Below are 23,311 nucleotides of genomic sequence, written 5' to 3'. Positions count from 1 at the left end.
AGATATTACTTATTTTCTGCTAGTAAACAAAATATTTATTTTCATAACTAAAAAATGTGGATATCTTTTGCTTTCTAAAAGTGGGTATGTCCAATTTAAGAAGAAACACAGTGTGTATGGTCAGTGAAGTTTCTATTAATAAGGCACATTTTTTATTTAAGGAGCTCAAAAGATGACTCAGCAGTTAAGAGTACTTGGTGTTCTTTCAGTGTACCTGGATTCAGTTCAAAGCACCCACATGGTGGCTCACAGCTGTAACTATAGCTCTAGATGATCCAAATCTGTCTTCAGGCCTGTGACTCCAGTAGGCATGTGGTATGCAGACATAAATGCATGTTAAACATTCTAACACATAACAAATGAAGTCGATATTTCAATAAAAAACATAGTCCGGCCAAAAAGTCTGACTGTTTTCTCAGAAACTTCCACAAGTTTACATTAACATCATTTGTCAATTTTGAATAATTTTAGCAATTCAGTGGTGGCACAATCCTTTAATCCCAGCACTTGGGAGGCAGAGACAGACAGATCTCTGTGAGTTCGAGATCAGCCTGATCTACAAGAGCCAGTTCCAGGACAGCCTCTAAAGCCACAAAGAAACCCTGTCTTGAAACTCACCCTCACAAAAAAAGAAAGAAAAGAAAAGAATCTTATATTTAGGTATGACTGTTGGTATATTTTTCAACTATTTATTTGTCTATCTGATATCTAAAGGATGATCTATTGTAGTCAGAAACAAGTTCTTGGTGGTAAAAAAACATTCTAAGGCACTACAGAAAACAGATGTGAAACCATATAAGCTACAGAGAAGCAGGATACAAGTGTCAAACCTACAGAGGAACCAAAAGTCCTACCCTTAAAATGGTTAACAGATGGACATGTCTGGGTAGGGCAATGACCTATGAACTTTGAGAAGCTAGAGGCTTTAGAAAAGCTGGTTCAGGAAGCACTAAATAGATCTACAAGTCTGTGAAATTCCCCTGTATGTGTTATCAAAAAGAAATCTGGTAATTGGAGAATGCTTACAGACCTCAGAGCCATAAATAAAGTAGTTCACCCTGTGGGCTCTCTACAGCCTGGAATGACATTGCTTTCTCTAATACCTAAAGATGGCCTATTATATTCATTCATCTAAAAGATTGCTTCTTCACTATATCTTCACAAGAAAAAGATAGGGAAAAATTTGCCTTCACAGTACCTAACTGTAATAATTCTCAACCACTTAGGAGAAATCAATGGAAAGTTTTGCCACAGGGAATGTTAAATAATCCTATGCTATGCCAATATTTTGTGCAAAAACCTTTGCAAATAATTTCAAACAATTTCCTCAATCAATAGTTTACCATTGTAAGAATGATATATTGTTGGCTGATTCAAAGGAAGGAATGTTGTAAAAAATGATCCAGATAGTAAAGGAAACTTTACCTCATTGTGGATTACAGATTGCCCCTGAAAAATGCAAAGAGGAGATTCTATTAATTATTTATTGCCCCAGAAAAATGCAAAGAGGAGATTCTATTAATTATTTACTTTATAAAATAGATCTACAAAAGTTTAGACCACAAAAAGTACAGATTAGGAGAGATCGTTACCAGACTCTTAATGATCTTCAAAATCTACTAGAAGAGATTTCTCAACTACAGATAATTATTGGAGTAGAAGGGCATGATTTAAAACATCTAAAAATGGCCCTAAAAGGACTTAAATATTCCAGGAATATTATCACCATAGGATGAAAAATAATTAGAATTGGTAAAAAAGAGAATTCTAGAAGCATATGTGGACCATACGGATCACAAACTAGATTGTATTTTGGTTATTTTACCATCTAGAGAATACCCCTCAGGGATTTTGAATCAGAGGGAAGATACAGTATTCGAATGGATATTTCTGCCAAATAAACAGAATTAAAAACTGAAGACATATATAGAAAAGATCTCTCATTTGATTTTAAAAGGCAAATTACAGCTTCATCAACTAGCTAGAAGGGACCCAACAGAAATTATGGTACCTTTAACTAATGAGGAAATTTCCTCCTTACGGAAGCCTAGTGAATAATGGCAAAGGGCTTGCAGTAACTTTTTGGGAACTATTAGTAAAATTATCCCAAAACAGAGAAAATCAGATTCATATAGAATCATAAAGAAAACAATTTGGTTCCTTCCACGTATTGTAAGATAAACACCGATCTCTGGAGTCCATACATTCTACACTGATGCAAACAAGTCAGGAAGAGCCGGATATAAACCAGGAAATATAAGTAAAATAGTTCAAAGCCCTTATTACTCTGTACAAAAGGCATAGCAGTATGCCATTCTCATGGTACTTATGGATTTTACAGAGCCTCTCAATGTTACTGACTTTCAATATGCAGAGAATAGTTTTACACACTGAGATGGTTGAATTTATTCCTGATGTGGAATTAACTTCAATGTTTATACAATCGCAGGAAACTATCAGGAATAGAACTCATCCTATATATTTAACACACAATATCCCATACAGGTCTGCCATTTTCAGTGTTTCAATAGGCTACTGCTCTTTACTCTGAAAAGGCTGATTCTGCTATCACACACCTCTTAATGGTGATGGCTGTTTTGTGTATACCTGCACAAATAAGAACTGACAATGCTCCAGCATATGTCTGCAGCAAATTGAAACAGTTTGCCAAATATTATAACATAAAACACATAACTGGTATACCATACAATCCCACAGGACAAGCAGTAGTTGAGAGATCTAACTGCACTTTAAAAGAAATGCTCCATAAACAGCCAGGGGGGACAAAGACTCCCAAACACAGATTACATAATGCTTTATTAACAGTAAATTTTCTTAATGCTAATGAGAAAGGACAAACAGCTGCAGAAAGACACTGAACTACAGAAAGAACTTCTGAACTAAATCAGCCAGTGTATTTCAAGGATGTAATGACCTCAGTCTGGAAACCAGGACATGTGTTACTTTGCGAAAAGGGTTTCGCTTTTGTTTCTGCAAGAGAAGAGAAGATTTGGATTCCATCAAAATTGATCAAGATTCGTTCCGAACAGGAGAAACTCAGGAGGAGGAAAGATGACAGGCCATCCACAAAGTCACATCCCACGAGGTGCACAGTGACCTCACAAAAGGAAAGGGAAGTATTTTGCTCTAGTCTTAACAGGAAAACCCATCTCCAAACAGCAAGAATATACTGAATGTGTAGATACCTAAAGAAGAGAGGATGGCTAGCCAAAAAGAACAACCAAACAAAGAAGAATCCGATATTTGGTATCAATGTCTGATTCTCTTAACCTATATCTTTGCAAAAATCCATTTCTCTTTACTTCCTTGTACTCTTTTAGTCCCAATTCACTTAAACCAATGATGGCTTTGGAGTTGGATGTGGCTCTCCTCCTCTAAATCCAAGCATGTTGTTAAAATAAAATTCAGAGTTTCTGTATTATATCAAGTAGCCAATTGATGTAAGACAGAAGAAAACAAAATCTAGAAACTGTTATTTGTCTATACTCGGTTCTTTCTCTAAAAGACTTATTTCCCTCATATTTACAATCTTTCTTATTGTTGCCTTTCCCAGTATGCATACATATAAAACTTGAAATTTCTTTGTTGACATTAACATTTGAATTTTACACAGTGAGCAAGAATTTCCTGACAGCATTTTGTGAACACTCTGGAGAGAATATGGGGCTCCACTTCATCGATTCCACCTGATCTGACTTGATGCATCTGAAGTGATAATTATAACCCTGAAACCGGTTTGGGACTACATTGCTCTAGACAACTCCATAGTAATTAACTGATATGTTGCACTTTCTTATTATACACTGGCCAGATCCTCAGACAAGAACTTCATTCAAGATAAGAACTTCAATTAAGAACATCAAGCAAGCATCTCCCACCAAACAGAGCCTGGGTACAAATGCTGTAGCTAGTCTACTTGAGACTTCACTAATGTTTTCTTCCTACAGGATCCCATGAGGTTATAGTAGTCCCATTTCAGCAGGAAGTAATTCTGAGAATACTATGCCCCCTTTCCCTACTGTTGATATTACAGTATAATTTACACCTGTTTAGAGTTAGTTTTCAATTGTTTAGTTTTGGGATTGGAAGGAGGTGTTCACACTTGGGCATCTCTTTCAGATAGGTATAGGTTTAGATGGAATCGTATGCTTAGGATGGAATATAATTAGATTATTACATCCTCTGGTGATTTATAATTTGTTTATTGTAATTTGCCATACTGTGTAAAGTCTTATTTCTATTCATTATGTTTGATGTATAAATATCCTTATATTTTCTATGTATATATGCTTTATATATGTTTGAGACATTTTGCATATTGACACAACTTAGTTTTATCTTAAGTCTAACCCTTTTCTTTAGACTAAAAGGGGAATTCTAGGGAGAGATCTTAAGTAATTTTAGCACTGACCACACGTACATAGAACGTACAGGGGATAAAATCTGAGGGGGAAGAGTGGAGCTCTCTCTTGGGGTTCTGGTCAGGTCTCAGAGAGCAGCGGAGCGCTGACCTTAGGTTCTCAGCTACTCATGTAAGTGACTTCTTCCTAAATAAATATCATATGACATCCCTATCCTGTCTAGGCTAATCTTCCTCAATAATCTATCTACCTATCTATTTATCTATCTTTCTATCGAATTATTATTTTTATGTGAATGGATGCTATGATAAAAGATAAGTTACAGCTACTACCTCAGTCGGTAGACCATGAGACTCTTAATCTCAGAGTTGTGGGTTCAAGCCCCACTTTTGGTGCCACATGTGGATGGAAGTCCTGCCAGTCCCACAGCTGTTTAGTCCCAAATGCATTCTGAGGCTTATATTAATTATGGACTGTTTTTTCAGTGGATCACACTACTTACTGGCTAGTTCTCTTTTAATTATTACCCATAACTATTAATCTGTGTATCTCTCTTAAGGTCTTGGCTTACCAGAGAACACCCAGGCATCCTATCTTCCCAGTAGCTACATGGTGTCTCCCTTGTGACTTATTCTATGAGTTCCTCTCCCTAGGCTTCTCATAGTTTGGGAGCCTCACCCATACTTCCTTCCTGGCTACATCCTGCCTGTCCTTTGGCCAAAACAGCTTTATTCGTCAACCAATAAGAAAAACATATTCATAGCATACAGAAATGACATCCTGCACAGTTTTTATGTCCATACATGTTATTGTGCATGTGCAAAAGTCAGAGATCACCTTTTAGTGGTTAATTCTTTCATTCTTCCTTGTGGCACTTGAAAATTAAATTCAGGTTTTAGTCTTTGTGGCACATGCCTTTGCGCACTGATTTATCTTAATGGTATGTGAACTGCTTTTTTAAAAAATATTTATTTTATAACTATAGGTGTCTGCCTGCTTTTATCTATTATGCTACTCATGTGCATGGTGTACAAGAATACCAGACAAGGGAGTCAGATTCCTATTCTTTGGAATTGGAATTATAGATGATATAAATGGTTATGAACCAGTATGTAGGTGCTGGGAATCCAGCCTTGGGTCACCTAAAAAAGCACCTAATTTCTCTTAATACATACTGAACCATCTCTCCAGCTCATGTGCATTACTTTCTTAAGGATACTTTGCCAGCAATAATTAAGAGGCATTGTTGTTGATATTTTCAGAAAAGTTTGTGATTTTACAATTTTTTGTTGATCTAGATGGAAAATTTTCATCTTCTGAAATCAAGTTTGAAATTGATGGGAAATGATTATAGATGAGGATTTTAACTTCACAAGTTTATGAAAACTGAGAAATTCTCCAGTTTTTCACTACCTAAGATTCTTCAGGTTTTGTAGTAAAAGCATGCCTGCTGATGACACTGCTTTCCATCTAAAGCAGATGTCTTATATTCGCTGGAGTGATTTAAATCATTTAAAGTATTTACATAGCTGACAAAGTGAGAGCATAAGAGGCTGATGTGAGAACATCAAGACAGTTCACAAAGAAATCATGTTCCTTTCAATATTGACTTCTCTAACTTGATTTTCCACTATCAGGTATTCAGAAGTTGCAAAGTATTTATAGGTGTAAACAATCATTTGGAAAGTCTATTGAGACTCAGTGTGGTTTGCATGTGAATCATGAGTGTAAGATTTTTGCATTTGTTTAGCTCAGTTTAGATTTACACTAAAAGTCTGAGCTAATTCTTATTATAAATTTTACATTGCAATTTAGGAAACTAAGGCATAGATTTATTAAGTAATCTGATCAAGGACACACAGCTGCTAGGAAATTAAAAAAATAAAACACTTGAATATAGACAACAGAAATAAAGAATCATTATTTTGACTAACTATCCTCTTTTTATAAGTAAAGATTAGAGGCAATGGTGATATGAATTTTTATAGAGAGCATTTTATTGTTAGATGCCATTATTGAATGTTTTTCTTTCCCAGACTTGTTACCTAGAGTACTGCTAAAATTAACTTGTGGAATATTCATATCAACTTTCTGAGAATGATAGTTTCATTTCAGAGATGACAATATTTGAATGAAAATGTCTGGCATAGGCTCATAGGCAGTGGCACTATTTGGATGTGTGTCCTTCTTGGAGTGAGTGTGACATGATTGGAGAAAGTGTGTCACTGTAGGGGCAGGCTTTCAGGTTTCATATGCTCAAGCTAAGTTTAGTGTTACACTCACTTCCTGCTACCTGCCTATGCAGACGTACAAATCTCAGATACTTCTCTAGCACCATGTGGGCCTGCATGCTGCCATGCTTCTACCCATGATAATAATGGACTAAACTTCTAAACTATAAGCCATTCTCCATTAAATGTTTTCCTTTATAAGAGTTGCCATGGTCATGCTCTCTCTTTACAGCATAGAAATTTTAACTAAGAATCCCAGCACTTGGGAGGCAGAGGCAGGCAGATTTCTGTGACTTTGAGACCATCCTGGTCTACAAGAGCTAGTTCCAGGACAACATCCAAAGCCACAGAGAAACCCTGTCTCAAAAAAAGAAATTCTAACTAATACAGAAGTCATGTTACTCCCCTACTTCACACTTGTAAGAAATGTGAAAGTTGGGGTTTTCCTTTCATTTGGATAGATTGCATCTTTGACTATTATGCTGATATTTCTCTTATTCAACTACAAACATTGTACTTAAAGTAAGGCTAGACTTGCCTGTAGAAACTAGACTCATATTTATATATGCTAAATGGAGTATCTGTCCAACAGAAAAATATTAACTACTGATATACAAGGTCAAGTTACGTCTCTGGAGATTTAATGCAATGATGTGAAGACTAAAAGTGTATATTAAATGACTTGGAACCATTTCTTTTTCTATTTCTAGAATGCACTTAGAATCTTAGACTGCCAAACCTAGATTAGTAAGATATTAGACGTCATCAAGTTCAGCCTTCTCATTTTACAAATTACAATTCAGGCAAGCACAGAGATTGTGGGTTTATATTTTTAAATATTCTTCTAAATTTCTTCTAAAATATTTTCTAATCACTTTTAGAAAATTGAACTACTTTGTGTACAATCTATATTTACACCCATAAATTACACATTAAGTGATTATTTCTATTTATGCCAAAATATACTAGCCCTATTCCCAATATTCTCTCTGATGACACAACGAATAAGCACAAATGGCTTCAGAAATGTGAATACAACATGGAAGGCTACATAGGGATCACAGCACCTGGGAATTACCTTGCTGTGCAGTTCCTAGGCTTTTCACTTCGTTTTCCATACATACTTTAATATCTACAGAAGAGACATAGGATTTAAAATAAGAGTGATCAAAATAATTCACACAGTGTTAACTATTGTTTGCTGTAGCTGAAGGATTTGAAAAGCAGGAAGTACAGATAATAGAAAACTTTATTAAATTTTATTTATATTTTAATTTTTGATATAATATAATTTGTTCAGATTCTTTTAATAATATACACCCATTGCATAAAGCACCAATATAAAAATTGATTTGTCACAATGGTTTTAACTGTACTGAGTGTGAAGCTAATATTATCTGTTTCCTGTGCCAACAAAGCCTTTGATTCAATTCCATTCATGTTTTCCGGCTTTCATGGGAACAAGCACAATGTTACTCTTCCAACACTCATGTGAATGTGTTCCTCTGATCCCTTTGCATATAGTGACTGTAGCATGTCTCTCACCCAGTACAAACAATCTGGGTTATGTACCTTCACGATAGCGTTTGTAGGATTCCCACTACTCTTGCTGGCACATTAGGACGCAGCCAAATACTAGAAATACTCCTAGTTTGAACACCACTTTTGATGTCAGTTGGACTCAAAGAGAAAATAAATCTCTACATACAATATCACTGTTTTTGAATGATATGGTAAGAAGAAAGAGTAATTAGCAGTCCACTTATTCATAAGCATAACATCAATCCTTAAACTGTAGTTTCTTTCCATTAGAGAAAACAAATTCATGATAACCTGTGTTGTCTCAAGTACCTAAATAGTGGCTTACAACCATCTCTGACTTCAGTTCTATGAAATCTGGCACCATCTTCTGCCCTATGAGTCCGGCAGGCACATGCATGGCACACATACATACAATCAGGCACACATGCATGCACATGGAATAAATGAAAGAAATCTCTTATTTTTTTAAAAAAAACAACTTATAAAGTTATGAAACAACAAGTTAAATAATTGTAAATTATATTTGAAAATACTATATAAGAACTATTATCTAGCATAAGTATTGTACATTGAAAACTGAGTCTTCAAAGCATAATGATTTATAATTATTTGTCCTACATGTAGGTGAATATATTAGAGTAATTTGATCTGTTGTTTTGTCTACTAAAATGTGGAACAAATTAAAAATGAACAATTTTTCCTAGACTCTTTAAGGTGCAAATCAGTGCCCCTTGAAAGAAGAATAGCAGTCACATAATGAGAGCTCAAAACCTTTCATAAGAGCCAGACACGATGGAAGAACTTCTGAACTGGAACTCACAAATTGCTGAACTAGTATGAGAGGAAATTAAAAATCAATGAATGACTCAGTTAAAAGTAGAGTCCTGTGCTTTGGTAACTTCTACATCCAGGAGTTGTCCCAGCACATCAGAATGAACACTGACAAATGCTTCTGGGCCAACAGACTATGAGTCAATTTGAAACATAACATTATATACTGTTCTTATCAAGGCTTGCCTTCAGAAGAATCTCATTTACCACATTCATATTTTCAAAGATTGGTGTCAGAATAATCTATCTAAATGGAGGACTGTAGTCCCTTCTAGCCATTATATAGAGTCATTTGACTGAAACACATATCAAGAGGTACATGCAAAGATCACAGGTCATAGGCTCATGCACAGAAATACAAGAGACCTGTATGAAACTACAGAGTGCTACTTTCCTCCCTCTAAGTTTTATAACTATATTACAAAAGGACTACTTGTTATATTTTTATGTAAAAGATCATATTTTCATTTTTAATTAATTTTAACTAACTTTTATTTAAATTAAAAGCAGAAGACTATTAAACAACCTGGAAGTTGACAACCAGTAAGACTACTCTCCAAACTGAAAGAAAAATAGACTTTTTCTGATGTTTTTAATAGACACACCATGAGGGAAATTTAAAAACTGATTTCATTAAAAATAAATTATTGGAAACATGACATTGACGTAAAGACAGGAATATTGTTACAAAGCATATTAAAGAAACATTTTAAGTACTCATTTACTGATTTAACTTAAACTAATTTATTGAATTATATAAATTATTAATGACAATTCATATCTATAAAACGTGTGATGTAAACAATGATAAGCACAATGGAAGAATTGGAAACAATTTTTATTTTATAAAATACCTAAAGAAGTAAGGAAGCAATACTAGGTATTTGAAAGTAATTATGTGTGCGCTGGTTAGTTTTTTTTTTTTTTTGTCAACTAGATACAAGCTAGAGTCATCTGGGAAGAGGGAACCTCAATTAAGAAAATGCCTTTATCAGATGGGCCTGTGGGTATGTCTGTGAGGTATTTTCTTGATTGATGTTTGATATGGTGGTGTCCATCTCACTGTTGGTAGTGTGACCCCTGGAGGAGTGGTCTTTGGGTATATAAGAAAGCAAGCTTAACAAGCCCTGGAGAGCAAGCTAGAATAAGAACGTGTCTCAAAGGCTGCTATTTCAGTTGCTGCATTCAAGTTGCTGTCCTGAGTTCCTGCCCTGAATTCCCCCAGCGAAAAAATGTGATCAGAAAATTGTAAGCTGAAAAAAATCCTTATTTCTCTTCTTCAAGTTACTTTTGTCATGCTGTTTAGTCACAGCAAAGGAAAACAAACTAGCACAATGGGTTCATTAAACATTTATATTGTGAGCTGGGCGTTGGTGGCGCACGCCTTTAATCCCAGCACTCGGGAGGCAGAGGCAGGCGGATCTCTGTGAGTTCGAGGCCAGCCTGGACTACAGAGTGAGTTCCAGGACAGCCTCCAAAGCCACAGAGAAACCTTGTCTCGGAAAAACCAAAAAAATAAAAAAATAAAATAAATAAAAATTTATGTTGTAAATATTAGTATGATAACAAAAAAACTCATGTATAGACAGTGAGATAGGAAATGGGAATTATTATCACAAATGGCCAGATTCACCAAGTAGAAAATCACTTTAGTCATAGTATAACTAAACAACAATATTAACCAACTGGACAGATACCCATCAATTATTCATCCAACAATGACAAATTACATAATCCTCTTAAACTCACATGGAACACTCACTGAGATACAACATATTCTGAATCATAAAACACACCTTCACAAATTTAAAATAATAGATACAAGATTCTTTCTTAGCACATACTGGAATTAAGGTATGAATTCATAACAGAAAGATGGAAATAAAAATATTTGGCTTTAAAAGACACATTTCTGCATAATATATGAATACAAGTAAAGTGATCTGAAAAGCATGCAGCCAATATAACATTTACTATTGAGAAATTCTGATCTTTCTAAAATTAGGAATTCGATATAGATTACATATGTTGCCCCTACATTTTCAATCATACTTGAATTTATTATGAATCACTAAGAAAGCAATGGAAACTTGTTCTTCCATGATTGAAGTACACACCCATCAATTACATTTTACAACTTGAAAAATGTTTAAGTGTAATTTTTAAACTTTTTATTAGTTTAATTTCTCCCCTCCCTTCATTCCCTTTCTTGTGTGTATGTGTGTGTGTGTGTGTGTGTGTGTGTGTGTATGTGTGTTTGTGTGTTGTGTACATACCCTGAGAGAACAGGGGTAAATGTCTAGTGTCTTCTTTTATTGCTCTCTCTTATTTCTTGTGACAATTGTTATTATCACAATGAACCTAAAGCTTGCTGTTTCAGCTACCCTGACTACCAAATGAGTCTCTGGGATCTGCTGGTCTTCAGCACCTGAACTCTTGCTTTATAGGTCCCTACTGCTTCTCTTTTCTTTGAACTGGGTTTGAGAAATCTGAATTCAGGTATGTATCTGTGTATTAAGCACTTTATCCCATGGACTGTCCTCTAGGTCCACAATTTCATTTTTGAATTATATATTTTTCTTGCTATTTACATTTTATATTAACTGTTGAGGTATAGTGTTTTAATATCTATCTCACCAGAAAGAATGGAAGAAAAAAAACAATCTTCATGAATTTCCTGTCTACACACATGTGGTAGTTTCAGTGATAATGCACTCCATAGGTTCATGTTTAAATAATTGACCACCAGTTGCTCAAACTGTATGGGAAGGATTAGAGGGTGTGGTCTTCTTTGAAGGAATGTGACACTGGAGGTGGGGTCTGAGGTTTCAAAAACCCATGCCATTTAAGTTGGCTATAACTGCCTTGTGGTTGTAGTTGTAGATCAAATGTAAGCTCTAAGATTTTTTCCAACATTATGCTTTCTTTTGCTGTCTGGTCATGATTGCTTTGTTACAGCAATAGAAAAATAACTGAGACAATATACATAACTCTTTATTTCCTCACATCTAAGCCAATAATATTCTATGCCTATAAAATTCTCTCTACAAGCTATCACGTATCTGACCCATATACTTACCTTCACATTCATGTATTATTTATTAGTTTCTCCTTTCTATAAATCTTACACTTTTTAACTCTTAAATGGTGAGGCCTTTTGCTCTAAAAATAAAATATACATAACATCTTACCAAAAGTACCCAAGTGGTATTGTCTCTGAATCTTAAGTGGAGCTACAGTGTGATACACAAGGGTCTCCTGTGGCTGAAAAAGAAAAAAAATACAATATTGGTGTTAAATTACTAGGGGTACTACTGTATGTCCTTCTTAAATAGCTGTAGAAAACAAAATGTACAGTGAATACACACTATAGACTCATATAAAACAAAATAAATCTATCCTACGCCATCAATCAAGCTTGAACAAATACAAGAGGATTATAATAATTCCATGCAGTATATTATACTACAGTGGAACAAAAGTAGAACTCCAAACCAAAACGATAGTTGATGGCTGTAAGGGCTCACAATAAAAACAAAATAAGATATTTCAGATAAATCAACTAATGATGCAATTTTGAGTATTAAAAAATAAAATCATTTCCAAGCACAGAAGAAAGGAAGAAATGGTAAATATTTGGACATTAATTCATAATTAGAGAAAAGAAAATAGAATAAATCAAACAAAGATTTGGTTCTTGTAGAAATTTAACAAAGCTGACCAAGCATTAGCCAAACCAACAAAGGGAGCAGATCTATATGACTAAAATTAGAGAAGAAAACTGATATGGTCAAGAGACTCTAATACACTGTAACAGATAAGTAGGAAATACTTTGAAATTTCATGCCCGAAACACTTGGAAAACCTTGAAGAAATAGAAAATTTTTAAATGCATATGGCATACCAAAATTAAAGCTAGAAGGTATAAATAATTAAAACACATTCATGACAAGCAATGAGACTGGAAAATAACATCTACATACCCCAACAAATATAAGGCCTAGACTAGGATTTACTGATGAATTCTAATCTAATATTAATGCTTTTCAAGCTTGTCCTTAAAGCAGAAAATAAAGGAAGCCTACCAAACTCATTCTATCAAATCCTTATGGAAAAATTGGATAAATGTAGAAGAAAATTGAATACATCAGACCAATTTTCCCATTGAACATAGATGAAAATATTTTCAATGAAACATTTGCAAACCAGTTTTAAGAACTCATTAAAGGAATCATATATCATAGTGTACTAGTGGGTTGCATCCCACAGATGCCAGGTTGATTCAGTACAACCTATAAATACATTTCTTAGGTCTGGAGAGACAGTCCTGCGATTAAGAGCATATACTACTTTTGTGGATGACACGAGTTCTGTTCACAGAATCCTTCTGCTCACAAGTTGCTGTAACTCTAGAACCAATGGGCCCAACACACTCTTCTGACCTCTTCAGGCACCTTCATGTTACTTGTGCACAAATCCACACATAAGCACATACATACATACACAGTTTCCAAAATAAAGAGCAAATCCTTTTAAGATAAAAAATATATAGGTGTAATGGCAAATCATATGATCATCTCAGTAGCTAGAGAAAATGCACTTGATGAAAAAGAACTGAGGGCAGGAAATAATTAGAGAATTTTCTTCTTTTCTTTAGCCAAAGTACATTTTATTGCAACCAAACACTTATAAAAAAGCTTAAGAAAATATTATTTGAAGAACAAAAACAAATAGTAAAATGTAATAAATGTTTCTCATGTTTGTGGATTTGTCTATAGGGATAAATAATTTTAAAGTTTCTGTATAACTAAAATTTTCTGATATTTATCTATAAGTACATTTGCAGTATATACTAAAGTTTATGATCTGTATCATTATACTTGTTGAACATGATTGTAAAATTTTGTAAGACTTAATTCTTTTACAGTGCTGTGATATCACCCATAATTCCTCATTCATCTATTCATTATTCATAGGCAAGAAGGTTAATTCTTTCATATAAATATGGTTATGAAAGCCATATGAAGGAACACTTGTAGACAAATGAAATCATGAGTAAGGACAGTGCTAAAGATTACTTCATTCAAATAAAAACTCAACTGCTACTGTGCATGACCCTAGTGGCCAACAAGAGTTTTTACAGTCACTTTTAATAAGCATACCTCATGTCAACCCAGGGTGTACAAGATGAAATAGCAAGGCATTTTATCCTAATAATTATGTCCTCTAATTCAACATTTATTGTGCACATTCCACATTCTTTGTATTACTAACCTTTATTGAAATAAATCACACAAGGCAGACAACATTCATGTTTGCTACTAAGTTAAATGACAGTTGAATTTTGAACTAATAGTTTAGGCATTTGTGATTTCTTTCACCAGTTGAAGTATGAATTATAATTTTTCATTTATTTTCTCTAATCTAATATTCATTAGTTTCTTTAATGTTGTGGAGTATCCACTTTGTTACACAAACAACTCTTGGTACTACAAAAACAGGAAGCCATTGCTGTCATGGATCTTAGAACCGGAGTCAAAGATTTAAAAAGTGAGTGAATATATGAAAATAAGTAATCATAAATGCTATCAAAACTAATAAATATTGAGTAAAAGACATAGAAACTGATATGGATACTTAGGAAATTCATCTTGTAAACAAATATTTGGAGGGTGAAAATCTAAGGGAAATGATGACAAGAAGTAGTAGTAAAATAAATAAAACAAAATCATGTTTGCCATGGTTCCCAAAGGGTAAAGAGAGCAGGTGGAACAAAATAAGAAAGGAGAAGTATGGCCAGCTTCAACTCAGGTCACATGCATGGAGGCACTCAGTCTGTGCAGAGCTTGTTCAAAATTGTATAGTAATTGGTCTTAATTCTAAGTGGACTTGGAAAGAATGAGATGGCATTGAACAGAGAAATTACATTATTTGCTTTAGATTTGAAAAGATCACAATGACTGCTATGAAGAGCCTATTTGCAGAGGAAAAGAGGTTGAATCAGACAAATGAGTTAGGAGGGTTTGGCAATAATTGAAATAAGGGTTGGATGTTGCCCTGGATAAAGATAGAAGGCATGCATCTGGTGAAAAATGATTGTATTAGGAAAAATTTTACCTGCTAAATGGGAAAGACTTTTGGAGTAGAAGTCTGGAAGAGAAACCCCAAGGCTTTAGCAATGCACATACTAGGTTGAAATGCAGGCATCTAAATGGAGATGTGGAATAAGTAGTTGATTATATGAGTCTCGAATTCAAATAACAGGTGTGGGCTAAAGATAAACATTTTAGAACACTCAATATGAATATAGCATTTGAAGACATTTCAGTAGATGAATTCATCAAGGAGATATGTGAGGAGCTCTAGAAGTTTAAAAATAAGTAGCTAGTAAGTGTAGAAGAGAAGCCAAACAAGAATGGATATTTAGGATGCCCATTTGAAAGCTGTTTAAATATGCCATGAGAAGCTATTCAAATTCTGCTTCATTTATTTAATCACTAAATACTCACCATTTTCTAGGCATGGGCTAAGTTTGAGATCCAAAGCTGAAAAGAATATGGTTCTTGTCTTGGGAGGGTTTTGTTATCCTGTAGCAAAGATAGACAAATTAACAGACCATGGTGATAGGCAGTGCTAGAGGTATTACATGTCAATCTACAGTGGGAATGTGTGCCTTCTCTTTTATATTATGCCCCTACGTAAACCTTAGAGGGAAGTGATTGGAATGAATAGATCTTGATCATTAATGTAGTTCACTGACTGATTATATTCTACTTCATTTTGTTTTTTGTTTTTGTTTTTTTTGTAAAGTGAGTTGTGTGCAAACCATATTTATTGGGGGCTATTTTTCATACTAGCAAAGGAAATACTACATCCCTGAAGGACATTGATACTCAGTTTTATAGCTTGCATTGTTGCTAGTAGTAAACAAGGAGGAAAGCATATAATGTTTTAAATATATGAAAGTACGAGATAACTCTTATTTATCTAAAGTAGTTGGTCTTTCTTAGGGGACCATGACTTTTATCTGAGTTAGAGAAATGATCAAATCATGTACTGTGGTCAGTCTACCTTGCTTCCAGCATTCACTGGCTTGAAGAACTTGAAATATTATATGATTTCTCTATCCTTTAGTGTTCTCCTCTGTAAAATGGAGATGATAAGAATAGAACATGGCTCACAGGGTTATTGTGAGTTCTAAATATGCTACTTACATACTTAGCAAGTTGTCCACAGCACAGTAGTACATTCAAAGAGTTTGCTATTATTATCTGGCTCTGTCTGGCCTTACCAGCTGCCACTTGGAAACATGCAGCCTTCCTCCAGCCAACCAAAATTGCTTAAAGGGAAGAGCGAAAAGAACAGCGAGAAGGTTGTTCCCTGTTGTAAGCAAGAGCTGATGGTGTCAGGGGAGATGGAGAAATGTTTACTGATAACATTATTTTGAAAGTTGAGGTGATATTATTTGCTAATGAGTTACATATGTAGTATGTACACAAAAGCAAGAATACTTGTGACTTTCCACCTGGAGTAATTGGATGAAATATACTTGGGAGAATATGAAATATTCCTCTGAAGATGCATAATAAATTTTGTTCATATCCAAGTGCACATGTCAAATGAGCAATTGGATAACACATCTAGTTTCAGTGGAAAAGCCACAGAGAATTTTGCAACTCAACAGTATATGAATATTATTTAAAGAGCGAAGCCATAGAAATAGGGCCAATCCTTCTGTAGCTATTCACACAAATAGTATATATTTGGAAATTGTTGCAAGATTTACATGAGCAACCTATGTGTTTCACACAATTGCTGGTATATAATATGTATGCACACAAATGGGAGTATATAATATGTGCACACAATTGCTGGTATATAATAAACATGCAATATTTAATTATTATTATTAATATTGCTAATAATATTAATACTGCAATTATGATAATTATCACAAACCTAGATTATTCTTTAGAGGTGTGCCTCCAAACCTTACCTCTACCCTGAATCACACAGAAAATGGAATTCTTTGAACAAAACCTGGGTTAAATTATTTTGCCTGAGACACCTGGCTCAGGTCTTGTCCAGGGACTACTAGGGCTTTTGACCTAAATATCCTCAGCACATTGCTGCAACAATCTGATTGGGACTGTCTAGCCTCTGCCCCTGATACTTAGAGAATGACTCATAGACTAGAAGTATGGCTATACTTGGGATCTTGGTATGTAATACAGCATTTTGAACCCACTGAGTCATAACATAATTTTATAAGATTACTCGGGTAAATACTATAGTCCTTTAAGAAAGATGGGCATTGATTTACATACTAAATTGTGTGAATCCTAAATAACCATTGTTTGTAGAGACTAACATGGCTTCCAAATTGAGGATGATCATGCTTCTTTTCTCTCTGATTTTCAACACAAGCTGTATTATTTCTGTTATGTACTGGCAACATAGGGAAATTTAGAGAATTTTTTGTTTGTTTATAGACATCTCAGTAATATGTGAACTCTCTCTGGTCCATATTTAATTAAGTGTGCTCCATTTTACAAGGACACTTTATACCTGTACTGTGACCATTCATGTGCATTATGGCTATCTTCAGACTATCATTTGAGCTTGAAGTTCTGGCATTTCATCTTCTGGATGGAGTTCATAGTAAGAAACTCAGCATCTCCCTGGGGACCATGTTAATGGCTGTTGAACTAAGCAAATCCCAAATTGGTTTTGTTCCATGAATTAGTCATATGTTAGTCTTCAAAATATTTCATAATACAGACAGTACCAAAGCTTCTCTAAATTATATGAAAAAGAAACATTCACATTTTAATAATAAAATGTACATTTTTTTGGTTTTATGAGGCAGGGTTTCTCTGTATTGTTTTGGAGGCTGTCGGCAGGCCGCACAGCAGGTGCGACACATTCACATTTTAATAATAAAATGTACATTTTTTTGGTTTTATGAGGCAGGGTTTCTCTGTATTGTTTTGGAGGCTGTCGGTCCAGCCTGGCCTTGAACTCACAGAGATCTGCCTGTCTCTGCCTCCCGAGTGCTGGGATTAAAGGCGTGCGCCACCACCACCCTGCCTAATAAAATGTACATTTTAAAGTGTTTGAGAATTTAATACATTAATATGATATGCTTTCATCAAGTCAACCACCATTGCTCTCTTTTCTTATTCTCCTCCTTACAACTATTCATTCCCATGTTTTGTTTCTCTCACTTTTTAAGCTCACTGAGTCCACTTACTGCTGCCAATATAAGCATGAGAGTAAGGCCATCTACTTGATCATGGGTTGCCTATTATAGACCTTATCCTAGAAGAAAGCTATTTCCACCCCAACATCCATCAATTGTCAATAGCTCCTCAGCTATCAGTGGAATGTTGTGGCTATCCCCTCACTCTATGTTTTGATTTCTGTCTGCCTTGATTTTGCAAAGATTTTATACATGCTACCACAACTCCTGTGAGTTCATGGGTGCAATTTTTCTCATAACATGAAAATAATGCTTCCATGTAGTTATCTATTATGTCAAGCTCTAACAATCATTTGACCTCTCTTCCTCAATCATTCATGAGCCTTGGGAGGTGGGGGTGTGATAGAAATGACCCAGGTAGAGCTAACAATTCTCTCGTCTCTTATTCTGTGCACCATGACCAGTTATGGCTTTCTGTGTTAATCACCATTTATTACAAAAAGAAGTTTCTCTAATTGGGGTTGGATTTATACTGTGTCCATTTAGCAGAACAATAATATTATGGGCCTAAATAGGACATGTGACTTATTTAGCCAGAGGTCCATTACATTAATTTCACGATTGTACTATGGAACTATCTGACCAGTCTAGTTGTTATTTTATTCCACAGGGCCAACTTCTGGGTAATATTGATGATTATATTTCCTCCATGGTAGCATTTATAGTACCTTCTAGCACTGCTGTGAAAAGCAGCCAGTCAAAAATGAAGCTCCCAGCAAGTATAGATGTGATTTCTGTATGTACTAAGACTCCAGTATGTGGTTTATTCATCAATAGGTTCTTATGGTGAAGTTATGGATGTTAACCACTTCCTATTGTGTAACAATCTTGAAGGAACTGGAGACCTTCCTTATGCTTTCACTATTAAAAGATAATATTTTATTACAGTGTCCACAGCCTTGGGCACATATAACACAGATTTCAGAGGACTGTGAAGATATTTGTGCATGAAGTAGAACTACTGCTTCTTTGTGTTCTATAATTATGAGAAACTATATATCTGTAAGTATCCAATTGTATGGCTATCTGTTGTATAATGTTGCTGACAAATGCTGCAATTGAAATGTTTAAAAGAACATGAAATACATAATATGTCTATCAATTCCTTGACATTTTGATATAGTATATGCAGGAGAATACTGCAATCTAAATAGACCTGTGAAAAAGTTGAATAGAGACTGATAAGTAAGGAAAAGCCAAGAGGATGAAACCCTAGATGTAGTCAAAGCCAGCTACAAGACCATCCTGTGATGGAAGATAAGAACATTTTTTGTGATTTCCCCCTCTCATTTAAAATATTTTTCAAAATGGTGTGGGTTAAATTAAGTCAAAGAACCCTACTAGCTCTCACTTTCTCTAATCCTAGCCAAGCTGGCAATGACAATTTGAATTTTAGTCAATATGTTGAAGATTTCTGAAAATAACTACATGCATTCTTTGTCCCATTCACCGACTGAAGCACTACAGATGGAAACCTGGAAAATGCAACAAATAATATGTAGAAAAAATATGACTTTTTCCATGCTTACTTTACAGTGCTCTGGAGACAACCTTCACTTACTATGACCAATCAAACATAGGCAAGGAATAGTCAGACCCTGTGAAAGGAGAAAAATCATTTGGTACACTGAAATTAAACAAAATGCAGTGAAAACATGCATTTTAAATTATCTCTGGGGATTTGAAGACAGTGGTTACCATGCTCTTTATTCACTATCTTTACTCACAGTGCTGTCTGAGGAAATACAACGACATGGCAGTAATTTCCACTTCTCTGAAAGATTGTTTTTCTTTTCAGGACATATCACTGTCACCCTAATTAGATTTTGTTACCCAAACACTTTAAAATCTCCATGCATTTGAATCACTGAGCACATTTCCTATTCTGATTAATATTCATACAAGTGAAAAATCATAAAATTGCAGTGTGAAATTGAATAACAATAAAATGGGTAAGACCAACGAAAATGAAATGTAAATATTGAACAAGCTTTGCTTTTTCATTTCAAGTAGTTAAAAACAGCAGTAACTCATAATTATAGTGCAAACTGTGGAAATCCATCGGCCAAACAGTAGACAAAACTTGGAATGTATCACATCTGCGCTTATATAACCTCCATTGCAGAAAGATGTTTGGGAATGCAAATTGCTGTATCAGCAGTTTTGATATTGGTCCTCCAAACTGGTCTCCTCTTAGTGTTGGACAACCTGGACAAAATAATTTGGAGCTTGGAATTGTAGGATATTTTGAGTGCCTGCTCTGCCTGTATTCATTGCTGTGTAACCTTTGGGAGATCATTGCAAGTCTCAGAACTTTTATCTCCTCAATATAAAAGAAATTAAAACATTTTTCATGAAGGTTGCTGTGTTAAATAAAATAACAATAAATGAGTCTGTCCACAAAACAGTACAATAAAATCTTAACATGCTGAATCTGTTACATAAACAACATCACTTTCCCATGGGAAGTCTTAATATGTTAATGACTTAAGTTTGTCTGAAAATTTTAACAAACTTTTTTGTGAGGAATGGAGAAAATAAAGTGAAGACTTGGAGGACAGTCTCATATTCTGTGAGATGAAAGACGATAGTGTCTTGTCTACTATGTATTGTTGTTACACAGGTATTTATGAGTGCTGTGCTGTATCTGTCAAAAAGCAATAGCACACAGCAAGTGTTCATTGTTTGCCCTCAACCTTTGTCACACAGAATGAGGAAAAAGTCACTATTTGCATACTTTCATTAATATAAGAAACACGGTATCCACGTTGGAAGAAAACAACTCACTTAATGCTAAATATGGTATGAAGTACTCTGTTACTTTGCAATGTAGTGACAGTAAATCTGTCTTGGCTACTTCTGCAATTATATTTTAGTGTGGATAAAATTTATCAATTGCACCAACCCCAGAGAAGCTTATAACTTGTGTAAGTTTCCATTTATTCAACTGCAAAATAGAATTGACCAACTTAGGAAGTTGAATTTAAGTATTTAACCCTGGCATACAAATGGAATTCGGGAGCCCATTCCACATAGAGGGATGCTGACTCAGCTTGGACACATGGGAGAGGGCCTAGGTCCTGCTAGGGATAATATGACAGATTCTGAAGATTCCCCATGGAGGGCCTCACCATCCCTGGGGAGCAGAGGGGGAATAGAGTGGGGGATTGGGAGAGTTGGTGTTGGGTGAGGGAGTAGGGGAGAGTGAAAGAGCAGGGATTGACATGTCAAGCAAACTTGTTTCTAATTTAAATGAAATAAAAAGTTGAAAAAAAGAGAAACATATAAACTATGAAATGTATTTTCCAAAATGTTATTAATTTGTTTTAAGTTTTTGCATATACATGTTCATGAGGGTGGAGCATGTGTATGGTGGGTACATGTGTTCATGTGCATATAGAAACTGGAAGACAACCTCGAGTGTCATTTCTCAGATGCCACACCCCTAGTTTTGAGACAGGGTATCTCACAGTCCTAAACTTTACCAAGTAAGCTAAGCTGGTGCTATGTGACACTGCTCCTGGAGAGACACCATTCCATATATCTCCATATTAGCTTTAATTAAATATCAAGGTTTCCCAATATTTTTTATTTTATATTGTTTATTTAAAGCATGTATGATTGTGGTTTCTTTTCATTTCTCTTAATAGCTATGAATTACATAGTTTAGTTCATTTTTCTAATAAATTATTCTGAAAATACATAATGTTGAACTCATCATAAGAGCTCTTTATATACAATTTAGTATATTCTTTGAGAATATTATATGTAAATATCAAAAATTTTTTCATATTCATCCCTTACTATGCCCTCTCTTTCTGCCAAGCAATTTTTCAACAAGTTCTTCTCTTAACTTCATATACTCTTTAATTTTGTTATAAACTATTGATTCCAACTAATATTGTTCATATGCACGTGTGCGTAGTGTCATCTTTTGTAGCACTGGGTACCTACTATAAACCACATCACTGAGGAAAAGGGGTTCCTTCTCCTTCAGCAACCAGCAATTACCTATCAACACTTGGTTCTACTAGGGGTGTGGCTTTGGGATCTCTTCTCTTGTCTGTGTTAAAATTTTGAACTGGCTTGTTTCTTTACAGGTCTTGTATGGTAATTACAGCTATCATGAAGTAATGGGTGTAAAAATCATGTCACATTCAGGGGACAGCATTTCACACACCTCCTCCCTATCCTTTGAATCTTATTATCTTTCCGCACCCTTTTCCTGGATGTTCCCCGAACCTTAAGGGAAAGGTTGATGGAGCTGTCCAGTCTATGACTGAGCACTCACAGATCTCTGGATTAACCACTACCTTCTGCAGTGAGAAGCTTCTGTAGTGAAGACTGTAAGTTGTACTACTCTGTGGATCTTACTAGGTAGGCTAATTTAAGTCAACTTTTCCTAGCTAATTTTCCCTTAAAACAATATGTGATCAAAACATTTTAAAATTGCTTTTAGGTTTACTGTTTATTTCCGAAAATGAAATCCATCAGCACATGTTTATGTAATATAATGTGCCCAGAAATAATGTCCTTCCAAGCTGCACATCTACTATGTGAAAGAACCAATATTCAAAGTTAGGTTTGCTGACTCCAATGTCACCACTCTTTTCCTGCTGCCTCTCTCATCTCCAAGTCATTAAAATGAAATATTTCCATATTAAAATACATTATGGCACTGCAAATATACTGCAGGTTTCTCACTCTCTGCATTATGACTTCTGAAATAAAATTAACAGTAATTGAGTCTTAGTCATAGATAGTTGAAACATAATGGTTAATCAAGGGGAATGTAAATCTTTGTGCATTTCAACCATAGTCTTTGAACATGACATCAATTAAACAACCTACAGTAGAGCTGGTCCAGCGGGACCAGGTAAAACAGGCCCTGCATCCAGACCTGCATTCCAGTGCCTGGGGATTGCCTGGGAACTTCCACAGGCTTCCTACCCCGTTGGGAGCCAAGCACCCCAGGTTCCAGGTCTTCTCTTCCATCAACATGACCAGGAAACAAGCAGATCCAGGTAAAGAAGGCCCCGCATCCCAGGCATGCCTTCCAGTGA

The sequence above is a fragment of the Mesocricetus auratus genome, unplaced genomic scaffold, assembly GCF_017639785.1.
Source record: "Mesocricetus auratus isolate SY011 unplaced genomic scaffold, BCM_Maur_2.0 Super-Scaffold_100003, whole genome shotgun sequence".
Taxonomy (NCBI): Eukaryota; Metazoa; Chordata; class Mammalia; order Rodentia; family Cricetidae; genus Mesocricetus; species Mesocricetus auratus.
This window is presented reverse-complemented; position numbering follows the sequence as displayed.